This window comes from Oryzias latipes, chromosome 16 (assembly GCF_053564925.1).
Source record: "Oryzias latipes strain Hd-rR chromosome 16, Olatipes_Hd-rR_3.1".
NCBI classification, from domain to species: domain Eukaryota; kingdom Metazoa; phylum Chordata; class Actinopteri; order Beloniformes; family Adrianichthyidae; genus Oryzias; species Oryzias latipes.
In genome coordinates, this window is record NC_136252.1 from 9,052,067 (window position 1) to 9,070,000 (window position 17,934).

General features: G+C 43.9%; 33 non-coding genes across 33 annotated transcripts; all 33 read right to left on the reverse strand.

The window, feature by feature from the left end:
- Nucleotides 1–25: 25 nt before the first annotated feature.
- On the reverse strand, nt 26–144 carry LOC144986140 (5S ribosomal RNA). Its single transcript, XR_013649970.1, has one exon. It is a non-coding gene; the product is annotated as a 5S ribosomal RNA (ribosomal RNA).
- Nucleotides 145–570: 426 nt separating this feature from the next.
- On the reverse strand, nt 571–689 carry LOC144985052 (5S ribosomal RNA). The gene has a single exon (XR_013648880.1). It is a non-coding gene; the product is annotated as a 5S ribosomal RNA (ribosomal RNA).
- Nucleotides 690–1,116: 427 nt separating this feature from the next.
- LOC144985054 (5S ribosomal RNA) lies at nt 1,117–1,235 on the reverse strand. The gene has a single exon (XR_013648882.1). It is a non-coding gene; the product is annotated as a 5S ribosomal RNA (ribosomal RNA).
- Nucleotides 1,236–1,659: 424 nt separating this feature from the next.
- On the reverse strand, nt 1,660–1,778 carry LOC144985055 (5S ribosomal RNA). Its single transcript, XR_013648883.1, has one exon. It is a non-coding gene; the product is annotated as a 5S ribosomal RNA (ribosomal RNA).
- Nucleotides 1,779–2,205: 427 nt separating this feature from the next.
- Nucleotides 2,206–2,324, reverse strand: LOC144985056 (5S ribosomal RNA). The gene has a single exon (XR_013648884.1). It is a non-coding gene; the product is annotated as a 5S ribosomal RNA (ribosomal RNA).
- A 421-nt stretch (nt 2,325–2,745) lies between these two features.
- LOC144986141 (5S ribosomal RNA) lies at nt 2,746–2,864 on the reverse strand. The gene has a single exon (XR_013649971.1). It is a non-coding gene; the product is annotated as a 5S ribosomal RNA (ribosomal RNA).
- A 426-nt stretch (nt 2,865–3,290) lies between these two features.
- Nucleotides 3,291–3,409, reverse strand: LOC144985057 (5S ribosomal RNA). The gene has a single exon (XR_013648885.1). It is a non-coding gene; the product is annotated as a 5S ribosomal RNA (ribosomal RNA).
- A 427-nt stretch (nt 3,410–3,836) lies between these two features.
- Nucleotides 3,837–3,955, reverse strand: LOC144985058 (5S ribosomal RNA). Its single transcript, XR_013648886.1, has one exon. It is a non-coding gene; the product is annotated as a 5S ribosomal RNA (ribosomal RNA).
- A 421-nt stretch (nt 3,956–4,376) lies between these two features.
- On the reverse strand, nt 4,377–4,495 carry LOC144986142 (5S ribosomal RNA). The gene has a single exon (XR_013649972.1). It is a non-coding gene; the product is annotated as a 5S ribosomal RNA (ribosomal RNA).
- Nucleotides 4,496–4,921: 426 nt separating this feature from the next.
- LOC144985059 (5S ribosomal RNA) lies at nt 4,922–5,040 on the reverse strand. Its single transcript, XR_013648887.1, has one exon. It is a non-coding gene; the product is annotated as a 5S ribosomal RNA (ribosomal RNA).
- A 423-nt stretch (nt 5,041–5,463) lies between these two features.
- On the reverse strand, nt 5,464–5,582 carry LOC144985060 (5S ribosomal RNA). Its single transcript, XR_013648888.1, has one exon. It is a non-coding gene; the product is annotated as a 5S ribosomal RNA (ribosomal RNA).
- A 423-nt stretch (nt 5,583–6,005) lies between these two features.
- Nucleotides 6,006–6,124, reverse strand: LOC144986144 (5S ribosomal RNA). Its single transcript, XR_013649974.1, has one exon. It is a non-coding gene; the product is annotated as a 5S ribosomal RNA (ribosomal RNA).
- Nucleotides 6,125–6,551: 427 nt separating this feature from the next.
- On the reverse strand, nt 6,552–6,670 carry LOC144986145 (5S ribosomal RNA). The gene has a single exon (XR_013649975.1). It is a non-coding gene; the product is annotated as a 5S ribosomal RNA (ribosomal RNA).
- Nucleotides 6,671–7,097: 427 nt separating this feature from the next.
- LOC144985061 (5S ribosomal RNA) lies at nt 7,098–7,216 on the reverse strand. The gene has a single exon (XR_013648889.1). It is a non-coding gene; the product is annotated as a 5S ribosomal RNA (ribosomal RNA).
- A 425-nt stretch (nt 7,217–7,641) lies between these two features.
- LOC144985062 (5S ribosomal RNA) lies at nt 7,642–7,760 on the reverse strand. The gene has a single exon (XR_013648890.1). It is a non-coding gene; the product is annotated as a 5S ribosomal RNA (ribosomal RNA).
- A 424-nt stretch (nt 7,761–8,184) lies between these two features.
- Nucleotides 8,185–8,303, reverse strand: LOC144986146 (5S ribosomal RNA). The gene has a single exon (XR_013649976.1). It is a non-coding gene; the product is annotated as a 5S ribosomal RNA (ribosomal RNA).
- A 427-nt stretch (nt 8,304–8,730) lies between these two features.
- On the reverse strand, nt 8,731–8,849 carry LOC144985063 (5S ribosomal RNA). The gene has a single exon (XR_013648891.1). It is a non-coding gene; the product is annotated as a 5S ribosomal RNA (ribosomal RNA).
- A 425-nt stretch (nt 8,850–9,274) lies between these two features.
- Nucleotides 9,275–9,393, reverse strand: LOC144985065 (5S ribosomal RNA). Its single transcript, XR_013648893.1, has one exon. It is a non-coding gene; the product is annotated as a 5S ribosomal RNA (ribosomal RNA).
- A 427-nt stretch (nt 9,394–9,820) lies between these two features.
- LOC144986147 (5S ribosomal RNA) lies at nt 9,821–9,939 on the reverse strand. Its single transcript, XR_013649977.1, has one exon. It is a non-coding gene; the product is annotated as a 5S ribosomal RNA (ribosomal RNA).
- Nucleotides 9,940–10,366: 427 nt separating this feature from the next.
- On the reverse strand, nt 10,367–10,485 carry LOC144986148 (5S ribosomal RNA). The gene has a single exon (XR_013649978.1). It is a non-coding gene; the product is annotated as a 5S ribosomal RNA (ribosomal RNA).
- A 427-nt stretch (nt 10,486–10,912) lies between these two features.
- Nucleotides 10,913–11,031, reverse strand: LOC144985066 (5S ribosomal RNA). The gene has a single exon (XR_013648894.1). It is a non-coding gene; the product is annotated as a 5S ribosomal RNA (ribosomal RNA).
- A 422-nt stretch (nt 11,032–11,453) lies between these two features.
- On the reverse strand, nt 11,454–11,572 carry LOC144985067 (5S ribosomal RNA). Its single transcript, XR_013648895.1, has one exon. It is a non-coding gene; the product is annotated as a 5S ribosomal RNA (ribosomal RNA).
- A 424-nt stretch (nt 11,573–11,996) lies between these two features.
- Nucleotides 11,997–12,115, reverse strand: LOC144986149 (5S ribosomal RNA). The gene has a single exon (XR_013649979.1). It is a non-coding gene; the product is annotated as a 5S ribosomal RNA (ribosomal RNA).
- A 427-nt stretch (nt 12,116–12,542) lies between these two features.
- Nucleotides 12,543–12,661, reverse strand: LOC144986150 (5S ribosomal RNA). The gene has a single exon (XR_013649980.1). It is a non-coding gene; the product is annotated as a 5S ribosomal RNA (ribosomal RNA).
- Nucleotides 12,662–13,088: 427 nt separating this feature from the next.
- LOC144985068 (5S ribosomal RNA) lies at nt 13,089–13,207 on the reverse strand. Its single transcript, XR_013648896.1, has one exon. It is a non-coding gene; the product is annotated as a 5S ribosomal RNA (ribosomal RNA).
- Nucleotides 13,208–13,634: 427 nt separating this feature from the next.
- Nucleotides 13,635–13,753, reverse strand: LOC144985069 (5S ribosomal RNA). Its single transcript, XR_013648897.1, has one exon. It is a non-coding gene; the product is annotated as a 5S ribosomal RNA (ribosomal RNA).
- A 427-nt stretch (nt 13,754–14,180) lies between these two features.
- Nucleotides 14,181–14,299, reverse strand: LOC144986151 (5S ribosomal RNA). Its single transcript, XR_013649981.1, has one exon. It is a non-coding gene; the product is annotated as a 5S ribosomal RNA (ribosomal RNA).
- A 427-nt stretch (nt 14,300–14,726) lies between these two features.
- On the reverse strand, nt 14,727–14,845 carry LOC144985070 (5S ribosomal RNA). The gene has a single exon (XR_013648898.1). It is a non-coding gene; the product is annotated as a 5S ribosomal RNA (ribosomal RNA).
- A 425-nt stretch (nt 14,846–15,270) lies between these two features.
- LOC144985071 (5S ribosomal RNA) lies at nt 15,271–15,389 on the reverse strand. Its single transcript, XR_013648899.1, has one exon. It is a non-coding gene; the product is annotated as a 5S ribosomal RNA (ribosomal RNA).
- Nucleotides 15,390–15,816: 427 nt separating this feature from the next.
- Nucleotides 15,817–15,935, reverse strand: LOC144986152 (5S ribosomal RNA). The gene has a single exon (XR_013649982.1). It is a non-coding gene; the product is annotated as a 5S ribosomal RNA (ribosomal RNA).
- Nucleotides 15,936–16,363: 428 nt separating this feature from the next.
- Nucleotides 16,364–16,482, reverse strand: LOC144985072 (5S ribosomal RNA). Its single transcript, XR_013648900.1, has one exon. It is a non-coding gene; the product is annotated as a 5S ribosomal RNA (ribosomal RNA).
- Nucleotides 16,483–16,906: 424 nt separating this feature from the next.
- On the reverse strand, nt 16,907–17,025 carry LOC144985073 (5S ribosomal RNA). The gene has a single exon (XR_013648901.1). It is a non-coding gene; the product is annotated as a 5S ribosomal RNA (ribosomal RNA).
- Nucleotides 17,026–17,452: 427 nt separating this feature from the next.
- LOC144986153 (5S ribosomal RNA) lies at nt 17,453–17,571 on the reverse strand. Its single transcript, XR_013649983.1, has one exon. It is a non-coding gene; the product is annotated as a 5S ribosomal RNA (ribosomal RNA).
- Between the last annotated feature and the right edge of the window lie 363 nt (nt 17,572–17,934).

Sequence of the window (17,934 nt, forward strand, 5' to 3'; positions counted from 1 at the left end):
TGCTGGTTGGGAGGAAAAGATGGAAAACTTACAGCACCTGGTATTCCCAAGCGGTCTCCCATCCAGGTACTAACCAGGCCCAACCCTGATTGGCTTCCGAGATCGGACGAGATCGGGCGGGTCCAGAGTGGTGTGGCCGTAAGCACTTGCCAGTGTCCAGCAAAGCCTCTTGGCCAGTGAATCTCAAAGTTTTCCTGCTTAAACTTCCAAGCATGCCATCGTGTCCTTCTGATTAACACACCTGCTGATTAGACACACCCACCTGCTGCAAAAACCATGCCATTTCAGCTCACCTCTGCAAAATCAGCCTTGGTTTAAACACACACAAAGTCTGAACAGAAACACTGCTAACATCTGCTCATTATAACAGGTGGGTGTAATTAGGCTAAAGGTTATGCATTGACACCTTGATTCTGATTGCTCTGAAGCTACCTGATTACTTTACATGAGGCAAAAGTTGTTTATTAAAAAAAAAAAAAAAAAAAAAAAAGAAAAAGAAAAAAACCTTAGGTGAACTTTGAAGCAGATTTTGGAAGAACACCCTCTGCTGGTTGGGAGGAAAAGATGGAAAACTTACAGCACCTGGTATTCCCAAGCGGTCTCCCATCCAGGTACTAACCAGGCCCAACCCTGTTTGGCTTCCGAGATCGGACGAGATCGGGCGGGTCCAGAGTGGTGTGGCCGTAAGCACTTGCCAGTGTCCAGCAAAGCCTCTTGGCCAGTGAATCTCAAAGTTTTCCTGCTTAAACTTCCAAGCATGCCATCGTGTCCTTCTGATTAACACACCTGCTGATTAGACACACCCACCTGCTGCAAAAACCATGCCATTTCACCTCTCCTCTGCAAAATCAGCCTTGGTTTAAACACACACAAAGTCTGAACAGAAACACTGCTAACATCTGCTCATTATAACAGGTGGGTGTAATTAGGCTAAAGGTTATGCATTGACACCTTGATTCTGATTGCTCTGAAGCTACCTGATTACTTTACATGAGGCAAAAGTTGTTTATTAAAAAAAAAAAAAAAAAAAAAAAAGAAAAAAGAAAAAAACCTTAGGTGAACTTTGAAGCAGATTTTGGAAGAACACCCTCTGCTGGTTGGGAGGAAAAGATGGAAAACTTACAGCACCTGGTATTCCCAAGCGGTCTCCCATCCAGGTACTAACCAGGCCCAACCCTGTTTGGCTTCCGAGATCGGACGAGATCGGGCGGGTCCAGAGTGGTGTGGCCGTAAGCACTTGCCAGTGTCCAGCAAAGCCTCTTGGCCAGTGAATCTCAAAGTTTTCCTGCTTAAACTTCCAAGCATGCCATCGTGTCCTTCTGATTAACACACCTGCTGATTGGACACACCCACCTGCTGCAAAAACCATGCCATTTCAGCTCACCTCTGCAAAATCAGCCTTGGTTACACACACAAAGTCTGAACAGAAGCACTGCTAACATCTGCTCATTATAACAGGTGGAGTAATTAGGCTAAAGGTTATGCATTGACACCTTGATTCTGATTGCTCTGAAGCTACCTGATTACTTTACATGAGGCAAAAGTTGTTTATTAAAAAAAAAAAAAAAAAAAAAAAAAAGAAAAAGAAAAAAACCTTAGGTGAACTTTGAAGCAGATTTTGGAAGAACACCCTCTGCTGGTTGGGAGGAAAAGATGGAAAACTTACAGCACCTGGTATTCCCAAGCGGTCTCCCATCCAGGTACTAACCAGGCCCAACCCTGTTTGGCTTCCGAGATCGGACGAGATCGGGCGGGTCCAGAGTGGTGTGGCCGTAAGCACTTGCCAGTGTCCAGCAAAGCCTCTTGGCCAGTGAATCTCAAAGTTTTCCTGCTTAAACTTCCAAGCATGCCATCGTGTCCTTCTGATTAACACACCTGCTGATTAGACACACCCACCTGCTGCAAAAACCATGCCATTTCAGCTCACCTCTGCAAAATCAGCCTTGGTTTAAACACACACAAAGTCTGAACAGAAACACTGCTAACATCTGCTCATTATAACAGGTGGGTGTAATTAGGCTAAAGGTTATGCATTGACACCTTGATTCTGATTGCTCTGAAGCTACCTGATTACTTTACATGAGGCAAAAGTTGTTTATTAAAAAAAAAAAAAAAAAAAAAAAAAGAAAAAGAAAAAAACCTTAGGTGAACTTTGAAGCAGATTTTGGAAGAACACCCTCTGCTGGTTGGGAGGAAAAGATGGAAAACTTACAGCACCTGGTATTCCCAAGCGGTCTCCCATCCAGGTACTAACCAGGCCCAACCCTGTTTGGCTTCCGAGATCGGACGAGATCGGGCGGGTCCAGAGTGGTGTGGCCGTAAGCACTTGCCAGTGTCCAGCAAAGCCTCTTGGCCAGTGAATCTCAAAGTTTTCCTGCTTAAACTTCCAAGCATGCCATCGTGTCCTTCTGATTAACACACCTGCTGATTAGACACACCCACCTGCTGCAAAAACCATGCCATTTCAGCTCACCTCTGCAAAAACAGCCTTGGTTACACTCACAAAGTCTGAACAGAAGCACTGCTAACATCTGCTCATTATAACAGGTGGAGTAATTAGGCTAAAGGTTATGCATTTACACCTTGGCACTGTATGCTCTGAAGCTACCTGATTACTTTACATGAGGCAAAAGTTGTTTATTAAAAAAAAAAAAAAAAAAAAAAGAAAAAAGAAAAAAACCTAAAGTGAACTTTGAAGAAGATATTGGAAGAACACCCTCTGCTGGTTGGGAGGAAAAGATGGAAAACTTACAGCACCTGGTATTCCCAAGCGGTCTCCCATCCAGGTACTAACCAGGCCCAACCCTGATTGGCTTCCGAGATCGGACGAGATCGGGCGGGTCCAGAGTGGTGTGGCCGTAAGCACTTGCCAGTGTCCAGCAAAGCCTCTTGGCCAGTGAATCTCAAAGTTTTCCTGCTTAAACTTCCAAGCATGCCATCGTGTCCTTCTGATTAACACACCTGCTGATTAGACACACCCACCTGCTGCAAAAACCATGCCATTTCAGCTCACCTCTGCAAAATCAGCCTTGGTTTAAACACACACAAAGTCTGAACAGAAACACTGCTAACATCTGCTCATTATAACAGGTGGGTGTAATTAGGCTAAAGGTTATGCATTGACACCTTGATTCTGATTGCTCTGAAGCTACCTGATTACTTTACATGAGGCAAAAGTTGTTTATTAAAAAAAAAAAAAAAAAAAAAAAAGAAAAAGAAAAAAACCTTAGGTGAACTTTGAAGCAGATTTTGGAAGAACACCCTCTGCTGGTTGGGAGGAAAAGATGGAAAACTTACAGCACCTGGTATTCCCAAGCGGTCTCCCATCCAGGTACTAACCAGGCCCAACCCTGTTTGGCTTCCGAGATCGGACGAGATCGGGCGGGTCCAGAGTGGTGTGGCCGTAAGCACTTGCCAGTGTCCAGCAAAGCCTCTTGGCCAGTGAATCTCAAAGTTTTCCTGCTTAAACTTCCAAGCATGCCATCGTGTCCTTCTGATTAACACACCTGCTGATTAGACACACCCACCTGCTGCAAAAACCATGCCATTTCACCTCTCCTCTGCAAAATCAGCCTTGGTTTAAACACACACAAAGTCTGAACAGAAACACTGCTAACATCTGCTCATTATAACAGGTGGGTGTAATTAGGCTAAAGGTTATGCATTGACACCTTGATTCTGATTGCTCTGAAGCTACCTGATTACTTTACATGAGGCAAAAGTTGTTTATTAAAAAAAAAAAAAAAAAAAAAAAAAGAAAAAGAAAAAAACCTTAGGTGAACTTTGAAGCAGATTTTGGAAGAACACCCTCTGCTGGTTGGGAGGAAAAGATGGAAAACTTACAGCACCTGGTATTCCCAAGCGGTCTCCCATCCAGGTACTAACCAGGCCCAACCCTGTTTGGCTTCCGAGATCGGACGAGATCGGGCGGGTCCAGAGTGGTGTGGCCGTAAGCACTTGCCAGTGTCCAGCAAAGCCTCTTGGCCAGTGAATCTCAAAGTTTTCCTGCTTAAACTTCCAAGCATGCCATCGTGTCCTTCTGATTAACACACCTGCTGATTGGACACACCCACCTGCTGCAAAAACCATGCCATTTCAGCTCACCTCTGCAAAAACAGCCTTGGTTACACTCACAAAGTCTGAACAGAAGCACTGCTAACATCTGCTCATTATAACAGGTGGAGTAATTAGGCTAAAGGTTATGCATTTACACCTTGGCACTGTATGCTCTGAAGCTACCTGATTACTTTACATGAGGCAAAAGTTGTTTATTAAAAAAAAAAAAAAAAAAAAAAGAAAAAAGAAAAAAACCTAAAGTGAACTTTGAAGAAGATATTGGAAGAACACCCTCTGCTGGTTGGGAGGAAAAGATGGAAAACTTACAGCACCTGGTATTCCCAAGCGGTCTCCCATCCAGGTACTAACCAGGCCCAACCCTGATTGGCTTCCGAGATCGGACGAGATCGGGCGGGTCCAGAGTGGTGTGGCCGTAAGCACTTGCCAGTGTCCAGCAAAGCCTCTTGGCCAGTGAATCTCAAAGTTTTCCTGCTTAAACTTCCAAGCATGCCATCGTGTCCTTCTGATTAACACACCTGCTGATTAGACACACCCACCTGCTGCAAAAACCATGCCATTTCAGCTCACCTCTGCAAAATCAGCCTTGGTTTAAACACACACAAAGTCTGAACAGAAACACTGCTAACATCTGCTCATTATAACAGGTGGGTGTAATTAGGCTAAAGGTTATGCATTGACACCTTGATTCTGATTGCTCTGAAGCTACCTGATTACTTTACATGAGGCAAAAGTTGTTTATTAAAAAAAAAAAAAAAAAAAAAAAAGAAAAAGAAAAAAACCTTAGGTGAACTTTGAAGCAGATTTTGGAAGAACACCCTCTGCTGGTTGGGAGGAAAAGATGGAAAACTTACAGCACCTGGTATTCCCAAGCGGTCTCCCATCCAGGTACTAACCAGGCCCAACCCTGTTTGGCTTCCGAGATCGGACGAGATCGGGCGGGTCCAGAGTGGTGTGGCCGTAAGCACTTGCCAGTGTCCAGCAAAGCCTCTTGGCCAGTGAATCTCAAAGTTTTCCTGCTTAAACTTCCAAGCATGCCATCGTGTCCTTCTGATTAACACACCTGCTGATTAGACACACCCACCTGCTGCAAAAACCATGCCATTTCACCTCTCCTCTGCAAAATCAGCCTTGGTTTAAACACACACAAAGTCTGAACAGAAACACTGCTAACATCTGCTCATTATAACAGGTGGGTGTAATTAGGCTAAAGGTTATGCATTGACACCTTGATTCTGATTGCTCTGAAGCTACCTGATTACTTTACATGAGGCAAAAGTTGTTTATTAAAAAAAAAAAAAAAAAAAAAAAAAAAGAAAAAAACCTTAGGTGAACTTTGAAGCAGATTTTGGAAGAACACCCTCTGCTGGTTGGGAGGAAAAGATGGAAAACTTACAGCACCTGGTATTCCCAAGCGGTCTCCCATCCAGGTACTAACCAGGCCCAACCCTGTTTGGCTTCCGAGATCGGACGAGATCGGGCGGGTCCAGAGTGGTGTGGCCGTAAGCACTTGCCAGTGTCCAGCAAAGCCTCTTGGCCAGTGAATCTCAAAGTTTTCCTGCTTAAACTTCCAAGCATGCCATCGTGTCCTTCTGATTAACACACCTGCTGATTGGACACACCCACCTGCTGCAAAAACCATGCCATTTCAGCTCACCTCTGCAAAAACAGCCTTGGTTACACTCACAAAGTCTGAACAGAAGCACTGCTAACATCTGCTCATTATAACAGGTGGAGTAATTAGGCTAAAGGTTATGCATTTACACCTTGGCACTGTATGCTCTGAAGCTACCTGATTACTTTACATGAGGCAAAAGTTGTTTATTAAAAAAAAAAAAAAAAAAAAAAAAGAAAAAAGAAAAAAACCTAAAGTGAACTTTGAAGAAGATATTGGAAGAACACCCTCTGCTGGTTGGGAGGAAAAGATGGAAAACTTACAGCACCTGGTATTCCCAAGCGGTCTCCCATCCAGGTACTAACCAGGCCCAACCCTGATTGGCTTCCGAGATCGGACGAGATCGGGCGGGTCCAGAGTGGTGTGGCCGTAAGCACTTGCCAGTGTCCAGCAAAGCCTCTTGGCCAGTGAATCTCAAAGTTTTCCTGCTTAAACTTCCAAGCATGCCATCGTGTCCTTCTGATTAACACACCTGCTGATTAGACACACCCACCTGCTGCAAAAACCATGCCATTTCAGCTCACCTCTGCAAAATCAGCCTTGGTTTAAACACACACAAAGTCTGAACAGAAACACTGCTAACATCTGCTCATTATAACAGGTGGGTGTAATTAGGCTAAAGGTTATGCATTGACACCTTGATTCTGATTGCTCTGAAGCTACCTGATTACTTTACATGAGGCAAAAGTTGTTTATTAAAAAAAAAAAAAAAAAAAAAAAAAGAAAAAGAAAAAAACCTTAGGTGAACTTTGAAGCAGATTTTGGAAGAACACCCTCTGCTGGTTGGGAGGAAAAGATGGAAAACTTACAGCACCTGGTATTCCCAAGCGGTCTCCCATCCAGGTACTAACCAGGCCCAACCCTGATTGGCTTCCGAGATCGGACGAGATCGGGCGGGTCCAGAGTGGTGTGGCCGTAAGCACTTGCCAGTGTCCAGCAAAGCCTCTTGGCCAGTGAATCTCAAAGTTTTCCTGCTTAAACTTCCAAGCATGCCATCGTGTCCTTCTGATTAACACACCTGCTGATTAGACACACCCACCTGCTGCAAAAACCATGCCATTTCAGCTCACCTCTGCAAAATCAGCCTTGGTTTAAACACACACAAAGTCTGAACAGAAACACTGCTAACATCTGCTCATTATAACAGGTGGGTGTAATTAGGCTAAAGGTTATGCATTGACACCTTGATTCTGATTGCTCTGAAGCTACCTGATTACTTTACATGAGGCAAAAGTTGTTTATTAAAAAAAAAAAAAAAAAAAAAAAAAGAAAAAGAAAAAAACCTTAGGTGAACTTTGAAGCAGATTTTGGAAGAACACCCTCTGCTGGTTGGGAGGAAAAGATGGAAAACTTACAGCACCTGGTATTCCCAAGCGGTCTCCCATCCAGGTACTAACCAGGCCCAACCCTGTTTGGCTTCCGAGATCGGACGAGATCGGGCGGGTCCAGAGTGGTGTGGCCGTAAGCACTTGCCAGTGTCCAGCAAAGCCTCTTGGCCAGTGAATCTCAAAGTTTTCCTGCTTAAACTTCCAAGCATGCCATCGTGTCCTTCTGATTAACACACCTGCTGATTAGACACACCCACCTGCTGCAAAAACCATGCCATTTCACCTCTCCTCTGCAAAATCAGCCTTGGTTTAAACACACACAAAGTCTGAACAGAAACACTGCTAACATCTGCTCATTATAACAGGTGGGTGTAATTAGGCTAAAGGTTATGCATTGACACCTTGATTCTGATTGCTCTGAAGCTACCTGATTACTTTACATGAGGCAAAAGTTGTTTATTAAAAAAAAAAAAAAAAAAAAAAAAAAAAAGAAAAAAACCTTAGGTGAACTTTGAAGCAGATTTTGGAAGAACACCCTCTGCTGGTTGGGAGGAAAAGATGGAAAACTTACAGCACCTGGTATTCCCAAGCGGTCTCCCATCCAGGTACTAACCAGGCCCAACCCTGTTTGGCTTCCGAGATCGGACGAGATCGGGCGGGTCCAGAGTGGTGTGGCCGTAAGCACTTGCCAGTGTCCAGCAAAGCCTCTTGGCCAGTGAATCTCAAAGTTTTCCTGCTTAAACTTCCAAGCATGCCATCGTGTCCTTCTGATTAACACACCTGCTGATTGGACACACCCACCTGCTGCAAAAACCATGCCATTTCAGCTCACCTCTGCAAAAACAGCCTTGGTTACACTCACAAAGTCTGAACAGAAGCACTGCTAACATCTGCTCATTATAACAGGTGGAGTAATTAGGCTAAAGGTTATGCATTTACACCTTGGCACTGTATGCTCTGAAGCTACCTGATTACTTTACATGAGGCAAAAGTTGTTTATTAAAAAAAAAAAAAAAAAAAAAAAAAGAAAAAAGAAAAAAACCTAAAGTGAACTTTGAAGAAGATATTGGAAGAACACCCTCTGCTGGTTGGGAGGAAAAGATGGAAAACTTACAGCACCTGGTATTCCCAAGCGGTCTCCCATCCAGGTACTAACCAGGCCCAACCCTGATTGGCTTCCGAGATCGGACGAGATCGGGCGGGTCCAGAGTGGTGTGGCCGTAAGCACTTGCCAGTGTCCAGCAAAGCCTCTTGGCCAGTGAATCTCAAAGTTTTCCTGCTTAAACTTCCAAGCATGCCATCGTGTCCTTCTGATTAACACACCTGCTGATTAGACACACCCACCTGCTGCAAAAACCATGCCATTTCAGCTCACCTCTGCAAAATCAGCCTTGGTTTAAACACACACAAAGTCTGAACAGAAACACTGCTAACATCTGCTCATTATAACAGGTGGGTGTAATTAGGCTAAAGGTTATGCATTGACACCTTGATTCTGATTGCTCTGAAGCTACCTGATTACTTTACATGAGGCAAAAGTTGTTTATTAAAAAAAAAAAAAAAAAAAAAAAAAGAAAAAGAAAAAAACCTTAGGTGAACTTTGAAGCAGATTTTGGAAGAACACCCTCTGCTGGTTGGGAGGAAAAGATGGAAAACTTACAGCACCTGGTATTCCCAAGCGGTCTCCCATCCAGGTACTAACCAGGCCCAACCCTGTTTGGCTTCCGAGATCGGACGAGATCGGGCGGGTCCAGAGTGGTGTGGCCGTAAGCACTTGCCAGTGTCCAGCAAAGCCTCTTGGCCAGTGAATCTCAAAGTTTTCCTGCTTAAACTTCCAAGCATGCCATCGTGTCCTTCTGATTAACACACCTGCTGATTAGACACACCCACCTGCTGCAAAAACCATGCCATTTCACCTCTCCTCTGCAAAATCAGCCTTGGTTTAAACACACACAAAGTCTGAACAGAAACACTGCTAACATCTGCTCATTATAACAGGTGGGTGTAATTAGGCTAAAGGTTATGCATTGACACCTTGATTCTGATTGCTCTGAAGCTACCTGATTACTTTACATGAGGCAAAAGTTGTTTATTAAAAAAAAAAAAAAAAAAAAAAAGAAAAAGAAAAAAACCTTAGGTGAACTTTGAAGCAGATTTTGGAAGAACACCCTCTGCTGGTTGGGAGGAAAAGATGGAAAACTTACAGCACCTGGTATTCCCAAGCGGTCTCCCATCCAGGTACTAACCAGGCCCAACCCTGTTTGGCTTCCGAGATCGGACGAGATCGGGCGGGTCCAGAGTGGTGTGGCCGTAAGCACTTGCCAGTGTCCAGCAAAGCCTCTTGGCCAGTGAATCTCAAAGTTTTCCTGCTTAAACTTCCAAGCATGCCATCGTGTCCTTCTGATTAACACACCTGCTGATTGGACACACCCACCTGCTGCAAAAACCATGCCATTTCAGCTCACCTCTGCAAAAACAGCCTTGGTTACACTCACAAAGTCTGAACAGAAGCACTGCTAACATCTGCTCATTATAACAGGTGGAGTAATTAGGCTAAAGGTTATGCATTTACACCTTGGCACTGTATGCTCTGAAGCTACCTGATTACTTTACATGAGGCAAAAGTTGTTTATTAAAAAAAAAAAAAAAAAAAAAAAAAAAAGAAAAAAGAAAAAAACCTAAAGTGAACTTTGAAGAAGATATTGGAAGAACACCCTCTGCTGGTTGGGAGGAAAAGATGGAAAACTTACAGCACCTGGTATTCCCAAGCGGTCTCCCATCCAGGTACTAACCAGGCCCAACCCTGATTGGCTTCCGAGATCGGACGAGATCGGGCGGGTCCAGAGTGGTGTGGCCGTAAGCACTTGCCAGTGTCCAGCAAAGCCTCTTGGCCAGTGAATCTCAAAGTTTTCCTGCTTAAACTTCCAAGCATGCCATCGTGTCCTTCTGATTAACACACCTGCTGATTAGACACACCCACCTGCTGCAAAAACCATGCCATTTCAGCTCACCTCTGCAAAATCAGCCTTGGTTTAAACACACACAAAGTCTGAACAGAAACACTGCTAACATCTGCTCATTATAACAGGTGGGTGTAATTAGGCTAAAGGTTATGCATTGACACCTTGATTCTGATTGCTCTGAAGCTACCTGATTACTTTACATGAGGCAAAAGTTGTTTATTAAAAAAAAAAAAAAAAAAAAAAAAAGAAAAAGAAAAAAACCTTAGGTGAACTTTGAAGCAGATTTTGGAAGAACACCCTCTGCTGGTTGGGAGGAAAAGATGGAAAACTTACAGCACCTGGTATTCCCAAGCGGTCTCCCATCCAGGTACTAACCAGGCCCAACCCTGATTGGCTTCCGAGATCGGACGAGATCGGGCGGGTCCAGAGTGGTGTGGCCGTAAGCACTTGCCAGTGTCCAGCAAAGCCTCTTGGCCAGTGAATCTCAAAGTTTTCCTGCTTAAACTTCCAAGCATGCCATCGTGTCCTTCTGATTAACACACCTGCTGATTAGACACACCCACCTGCTGCAAAAACCATGCCATTTCAGCTCACCTCTGCAAAATCAGCCTTGGTTTAAACACACACAAAGTCTGAACAGAAACACTGCTAACATCTGCTCATTATAACAGGTGGGTGTAATTAGGCTAAAGGTTATGCATTGACACCTTGATTCTGATTGCTCTGAAGCTACCTGATTACTTTACATGAGGCAAAAGTTGTTTATTAAAAAAAAAAAAAAAAAAAAAAAAAGAAAAAGAAAAAAACCTTAGGTGAACTTTGAAGCAGATTTTGGAAGAACACCCTCTGCTGGTTGGGAGGAAAAGATGGAAAACTTACAGCACCTGGTATTCCCAAGCGGTCTCCCATCCAGGTACTAACCAGGCCCAACCCTGTTTGGCTTCCGAGATCGGACGAGATCGGGCGGGTCCAGAGTGGTGTGGCCGTAAGCACTTGCCAGTGTCCAGCAAAGCCTCTTGGCCAGTGAATCTCAAAGTTTTCCTGCTTAAACTTCCAAGCATGCCATCGTGTCCTTCTGATTAACACACCTGCTGATTAGACACACCCACCTGCTGCAAAAACCATGCCATTTCACCTCTCCTCTGCAAAATCAGCCTTGGTTTAAACACACACAAAGTCTGAACAGAAACACTGCTAACATCTGCTCATTATAACAGGTGGGTGTAATTAGGCTAAAGGTTATGCATTGACACCTTGATTCTGATTGCTCTGAAGCTACCTGATTACTTTACATGAGGCAAAAGTTGTTTATTAAAAAAAAAAAAAAAAAAAAGAAAAAGAAAAAAACCTTAGGTGAACTTTGAAGCAGATTTTGGAAGAACACCCTCTGCTGGTTGGGAGGAAAAGATGGAAAACTTACAGCACCTGGTATTCCCAAGCGGTCTCCCATCCAGGTACTAACCAGGCCCAACCCTGTTTGGCTTCCGAGATCGGACGAGATCGGGCGGGTCCAGAGTGGTGTGGCCGTAAGCACTTGCCAGTGTCCAGCAAAGCCTCTTGGCCAGTGAATCTCAAAGTTTTCCTGCTTAAACTTCCAAGCATGCCATCGTGTCCTTCTGATTAACACACCTGCTGATTGGACACACCCACCTGCTGCAAAAACCATGCCATTTCAGCTCACCTCTGCAAAAACAGCCTTGGTTACACTCACAAAGTCTGAACAGAAGCACTGCTAACATCTGCTCATTATAACAGGTGGAGTAATTAGGCTAAAGGTTATGCATTTACACCTTGGCACTGTATGCTCTGAAGCTACCTGATTACTTTACATGAGGCAAAAGTTGTTTATTAAAAAAAAAAAAAAAAAAAAAAAAAGAAAAAAGAAAAAAACCTAAAGTGAACTTTGAAGAAGATATTGGAAGAACACCCTCTGCTGGTTGGGAGGAAAAGATGGAAAACTTACAGCACCTGGTATTCCCAAGCGGTCTCCCATCCAGGTACTAACCAGGCCCAACCCTGATTGGCTTCCGAGATCGGACGAGATCGGGCGGGTCCAGAGTGGTGTGGCCGTAAGCACTTGCCAGTGTCCAGCAAAGCCTCTTGGCCAGTGAATCTCAAAGTTTTCCTGCTTAAACTTCCAAGCATGCCATCGTGTCCTTCTGATTAACACACCTGCTGATTAGACACACCCACCTGCTGCAAAAACCATGCCATTTCAGCTCACCTCTGCAAAATCAGCCTTGGTTTAAACACACACAAAGTCTGAACAGAAACACTGCTAACATCTGCTCATTATAACAGGTGGGTGTAATTAGGCTAAAGGTTATGCATTGACACCTTGATTCTGATTGCTCTGAAGCTACCTGATTACTTTACATGAGGCAAAAGTTGTTTATTAAAAAAAAAAAAAAAAAAAAAAAAAGAAAAAGAAAAAAACCTTAGGTGAACTTTGAAGCAGATTTTGGAAGAACACCCTCTGCTGGTTGGGAGGAAAAGATGGAAAACTTACAGCACCTGGTATTCCCAAGCGGTCTCCCATCCAGGTACTAACCAGGCCCAACCCTGATTGGCTTCCGAGATCGGACGAGATCGGGCGGGTCCAGAGTGGTGTGGCCGTAAGCACTTGCCAGTGTCCAGCAAAGCCTCTTGGCCAGTGAATCTCAAAGTTTTCCTGCTTAAACTTCCAAGCATGCCATCGTGTCCTTCTGATTAACACACCTGCTGATTAGACACACCCACCTGCTGCAAAAACCATGCCATTTCAGCTCACCTCTGCAAAATCAGCCTTGGTTTAAACACACACAAAGTCTGAACAGAAACACTGCTAACATCTGCTCATTATAACAGGTGGGTGTAATTAGGCTAAAGGTTATGCATTGACACCTTGATTCTGATTGCTCTGAAGCTACCTGATTACTTTACATGAGGCAAAAGTTGTTTATTAAAAAAAAAAAAAAAAAAAAAAAAAGAAAAAGAAAAAAACCTTAGGTGAACTTTGAAGCAGATTTTGGAAGAACACCCTCTGCTGGTTGGGAGGAAAAGATGGAAAACTTACAGCACCTGGTATTCCCAAGCGGTCTCCCATCCAGGTACTAACCAGGCCCAACCCTGTTTGGCTTCCGAGATCGGACGAGATCGGGCGGGTCCAGAGTGGTGTGGCCGTAAGCACTTGCCAGTGTCCAGCAAAGCCTCTTGGCCAGTGAATCTCAAAGTTTTCCTGCTTAAACTTCCAAGCATGCCATCGTGTCCTTCTGATTAACACACCTGCTGATTAGACACACCCACCTGCTGCAAAAACCATGCCATTTCACCTCTCCTCTGCAAAATCAGCCTTGGTTTAAACACACACAAAGTCTGAACAGAAACACTGCTAACATCTGCTCATTATAACAGGTGGGTGTAATTAGGCTAAAGGTTATGCATTGACACCTTGATTCTGATTGCTCTGAAGCTACCTGATTACTTTACATGAGGCAAAAGTTGTTTATTAAAAAAAAAAAAAAAAAAAAAAAAAGAAAAAGAAAAAAACCTTAGGTGAACTTTGAAGCAGATTTTGGAAGAACACCCTCTGCTGGTTGGGAGGAAAAGATGGAAAACTTACAGCACCTGGTATTCCCAAGCGGTCTCCCATCCAGGTACTAACCAGGCCCAACCCTGTTTGGCTTCCGAGATCGGACGAGATCGGGCGGGTCCAGAGTGGTGTGGCCGTAAGCACTTGCCAGTGTCCAGCAAAGCCTCTTGGCCAGTGAATCTCAAAGTTTTCCTGCTTAAACTTCCAAGCATGCCATCGTGTCCTTCTGATTAACACACCTGCTGATTGGACACACCCACCTGCTGCAAAAACCATGCCATTTCAGCTCACCTCTGCAAAAACAGCCTTGGTTACACTCACAAAGTCTGAACAGAAGCACTGCTAACATCTGCTCATTATAACAGGTGGAGTAATTAGGCTAAAGGTTATGCATTTACACCTTGGCACTGTATGCTCTGAAGCTACCTGATTACTTTACATGAGGCAAAAGTTGTTTATTAAAAAAAAAAAAAAAAAAAAAAAAAAAAGAAAAAAGAAAAAAACCTAAAGTGAACTTTGAAGAAGATATTGGAAGAACACCCTCTGCTGGTTGGGAGGAAAAGATGGAAAACTTACAGCACCTGGTATTCCCAAGCGGTCTCCCATCCAGGTACTAACCAGGCCCAACCCTGATTGGCTTCCGAGATCGGACGAGATCGGGCGGGTCCAGAGTGGTGTGGCCGTAAGCACTTGCCAGTGTCCAGCAAAGCCTCTTGGCCAGTGAATCTCAAAGTTTTCCTGCTTAAACTTCCAAGCATGCCATCGTGTCCTTCTGATTAACACACCTGCTGATTAGACACACCCACCTGCTGCAAAAACCATGCCATTTCAGCTCACCTCTGCAAAATCAGCCTTGGTTTAAACACACACAAAGTCTGAACAGAAACACTGCTAACATCTGCTCATTATAACAGGTGGGTGTAATTAGGCTAAAGGTTATGCATTGACACCTTGATTCTGATTGCTCTGAAGCTACCTGATTACTTTACATGAGGCAAAAGTTGTTTATTAAAAAAAAAAAAAAAAAAAAAAAAAGAAAAAGAAAAAAACCTTAGGTGAACTTTGAAGCAGATTTTGGAAGAACAGCCTCTGCTGGTTGGGAGGAAAAGATGGAAAACTTACAGCACCTGGTATTCCCAAGCGGTCTCCCATCCAGGTACTAACCAGGCCCAACCCTGTTTGGCTTCCGAGATCGGACGAGATCGGGCGGGTCCAGAGTGGTGTGGCCGTAAGCACTTGCCAGTGTCCAGCAAAGCCTCTTGGCCAGTGAATCTCAAAGTTTTCCTGCTTAAACTTCCAAGCATGCCATCGTGTCCTTCTGATTAACACACCTGCTGATTAGACACACCCACCTGCTGCAAAAACCATGCCATTTCACCTCTCCTCTGCAAAATCAGCCTTGGTTTAAACACACACAAAGTCTGAACAGAAACACTGCTAACATCTGCTCATTATAACAGGTGGGTGTAATTAGGCTAAAGGTTATGCATTGACACCTTGATTCTGATTGCTCTGAAGCTACCTGATTACTTTACATGAGGCAAAAGTTGTTTATTAAAAAAAAAAAAAAAAAAAAAAAGAAAAAGAAAAAAACCTTAGGTGAACTTTGAAGCAGATTTTGGAAGAACACCCTCTGCTGGTTGGGAGGAAAAGATGGAAAACTTACAGCACCTGGTATTCCCAAGCGGTCTCCCATCCAGGTACTAACCAGGCCCAACCCTGTTTGGCTTCCGAGATCGGACGAGATCGGGCGGGTCCAGAGTGGTGTGGCCGTAAGCACTTGCCAGTGTCCAGCAAAGCCTCTTGGCCAGTGAATCTCAAAGTTTTCCTGCTTAAACTTCCAAGCATGCCATCGTGTCCTTCTGATTAACACACCTGCTGATTGGACACACCCACCTGCTGCAAAAACCATGCCATTTCAGCTCACCTCTGCAAAAACAGCCTTGGTTACACTCACAAAGTCTGAACAGAAGCACTGCTAACATCTGCTCATTATAACAGGTGGAGTAATTAGGCTAAAGGTTATGCATTTACACCTTGGCACTGTATGCTCTGAAGCTACCTGATTACTTTACATGAGGCAAAAGTTGTTTATTAAAAAAAAAAAAAAAAAAAAAAAAAAAAGAAAAAAGAAAAAAACCTAAAGTGAACTTTGAAGAAGATATTGGAAGAACACCCTCTGCTGGTTGGGAGGAAAAGATGGAAAACTTACAGCACCTGGTATTCCCAAGCGGTCTCCCATCCAGGTACTAACCAGGCCCAACCCTGATTGGCTTCCGAGATCGGACGAGATCGGGCGGGTCCAGAGTGGTGTGGCCGTAAGCACTTGCCAGTGTCCAGCAAAGCCTCTTGGCCAGTGAATCTCAAAGTTTTCCTGCTTAAACTTCCAAGCATGCCATCGTGTCCTTCTGATTAACACACCTGCTGATTAGACACACCCACCTGCTGCAAAAACCATGCCATTTCAGCTCACCTCTGCAAAATCAGCCTTGGTTTAAACACACACAAAGTCTGAACAGAAACACTGCTAACATCTGCTCATTATAACAGGTGGGTGTAATTAGGCTAAAGGTTATGCATTGACACCTTGATTCTGATTGCTCTGAAGCTACCTGATTACTTTACATGAGGCAAAAGTTGTTTATTAAAAAAAAAAAAAAAAAAAAAAAAAAGAAAAAGAAAAAAACCTTAGGTGAACTTTGAAGCAGATTTTGGAAGAACACCCTCTGCTGGTTGGGAGGAAAAGATGGAAAACTTACAGCACCTGGTATTCCCAAGCGGTCTCCCATCCAGGTACTAACCAGGCCCAACCCTGTTTGGCTTCCGAGATCGGACGAGATCGGGCGGGTCCAGAGTGGTGTGGCCGTAAGCACTTGCCAGTGTCCAGCAAAGCCTCTTGGCCAGTGAATCTCAAAGTTTTCCTGCTTAAACTTCCAAGCATGCCATCGTGTCCTTCTGATTAACACACCTGCTGATTAGACACACCCACCTGCTGCAAAAACCATGCCATTTCACCTCTCCTCTGCAAAATCAGCCTTGGTTTAAACACACACAAAGTCTGAACAGAAACACTGCTAACATCTGCTCATTATAACAGGTGGGTGTAATTAGGCTAAAGGTTATGCATTGACACCTTGATTCTGATTGCTCTGAAGCTACCTGATTACTTTACATGAGGCAAAAGTTGTTTATTAAAAAAAAAAAAAAAAAAAAAAGAAAAAGAAAAAAACCTTAGGTGAACTTTGAAGCAGATTTTGGAAGAACACCCTCTGCTGGTTGGGAGGAAAAGATGGAAAACTTACAGCACCTGGTATTCCCAAGCGGTCTCCCATCCAGGTACTAACCAGGCCCAACCCTGTTTGGCTTCCGAGATCGGACGAGATCGGGCGGGTCCAGAGTGGTGTGGCCGTAAGCACTTGCCAGTGTCCAGCAAAGCCTCTTGGCCAGTGAATCTCAAAGTTTTCCTGCTTAAACTTCCAAGCATGCCATCGTGTCCTTCTGATTAACACACCTGCTGATTGGACACACCCACCTGCTGCAAAAACCATGCCATTTCAGCTCACCTCTGCAAAAACAGCCTTGGTTACACTCACAAAGTCTGAACAGAAGCACTGCTAACATCTGCTCATTATAACAGGTGGAGTAATTAGGCTAAAGGTTATGCATTTACACCTTGGCACTGTATGCTCTGAAGCTACCTGATTACTTTACATGAGGCAAAAGTTGTTTATTAAAAAAAAAAAAAAAAAAAAAAAAAAAAGAAAAAAGAAAAAAACCTAAAGTGAACTTTGAAGAAGATATTGGAAGAACACCCTCTGCTGGTTGGGAGGAAAAGATGGAAAACTTACAGCACCTGGTATTCCCAAGCGGTCTCCCATCCAGGTACTAACCAGGCCCAACCCTGATTGGCTTCCGAGATCGGACGAGATCGGGCGGGTCCAGAGTGGTGTGGCCGTAAGCACTTGCCAGTGTCCAGCAAAGCCTCTTGGCCAGTGAATCTCAAAGTTTTCCTGCTTAAACTTCCAAGCATGCCATCGTGTCCTTCTGATTAACACACCTGCTGATTAGACACACCCACCTGCTGCAAAAACCATGCCATTTCAGCTCACCTCTGCAAAATCAGCCTTGGTTTAAACACACACAAAGTCTGAACAGAAACACTGCTAACATCTGCTCATTATAACAGGTGGGTGTAATTAGGCTAAAGGTTATGCATTGACACCTTGATTCTGATTGCTCTGAAGCTACCTGATTACTTTACATGAGGCAAAAGTTGTTTATTAAAAAAAAAAAAAAAAAAAAAAAAAGAAAAAGAAAAAAACC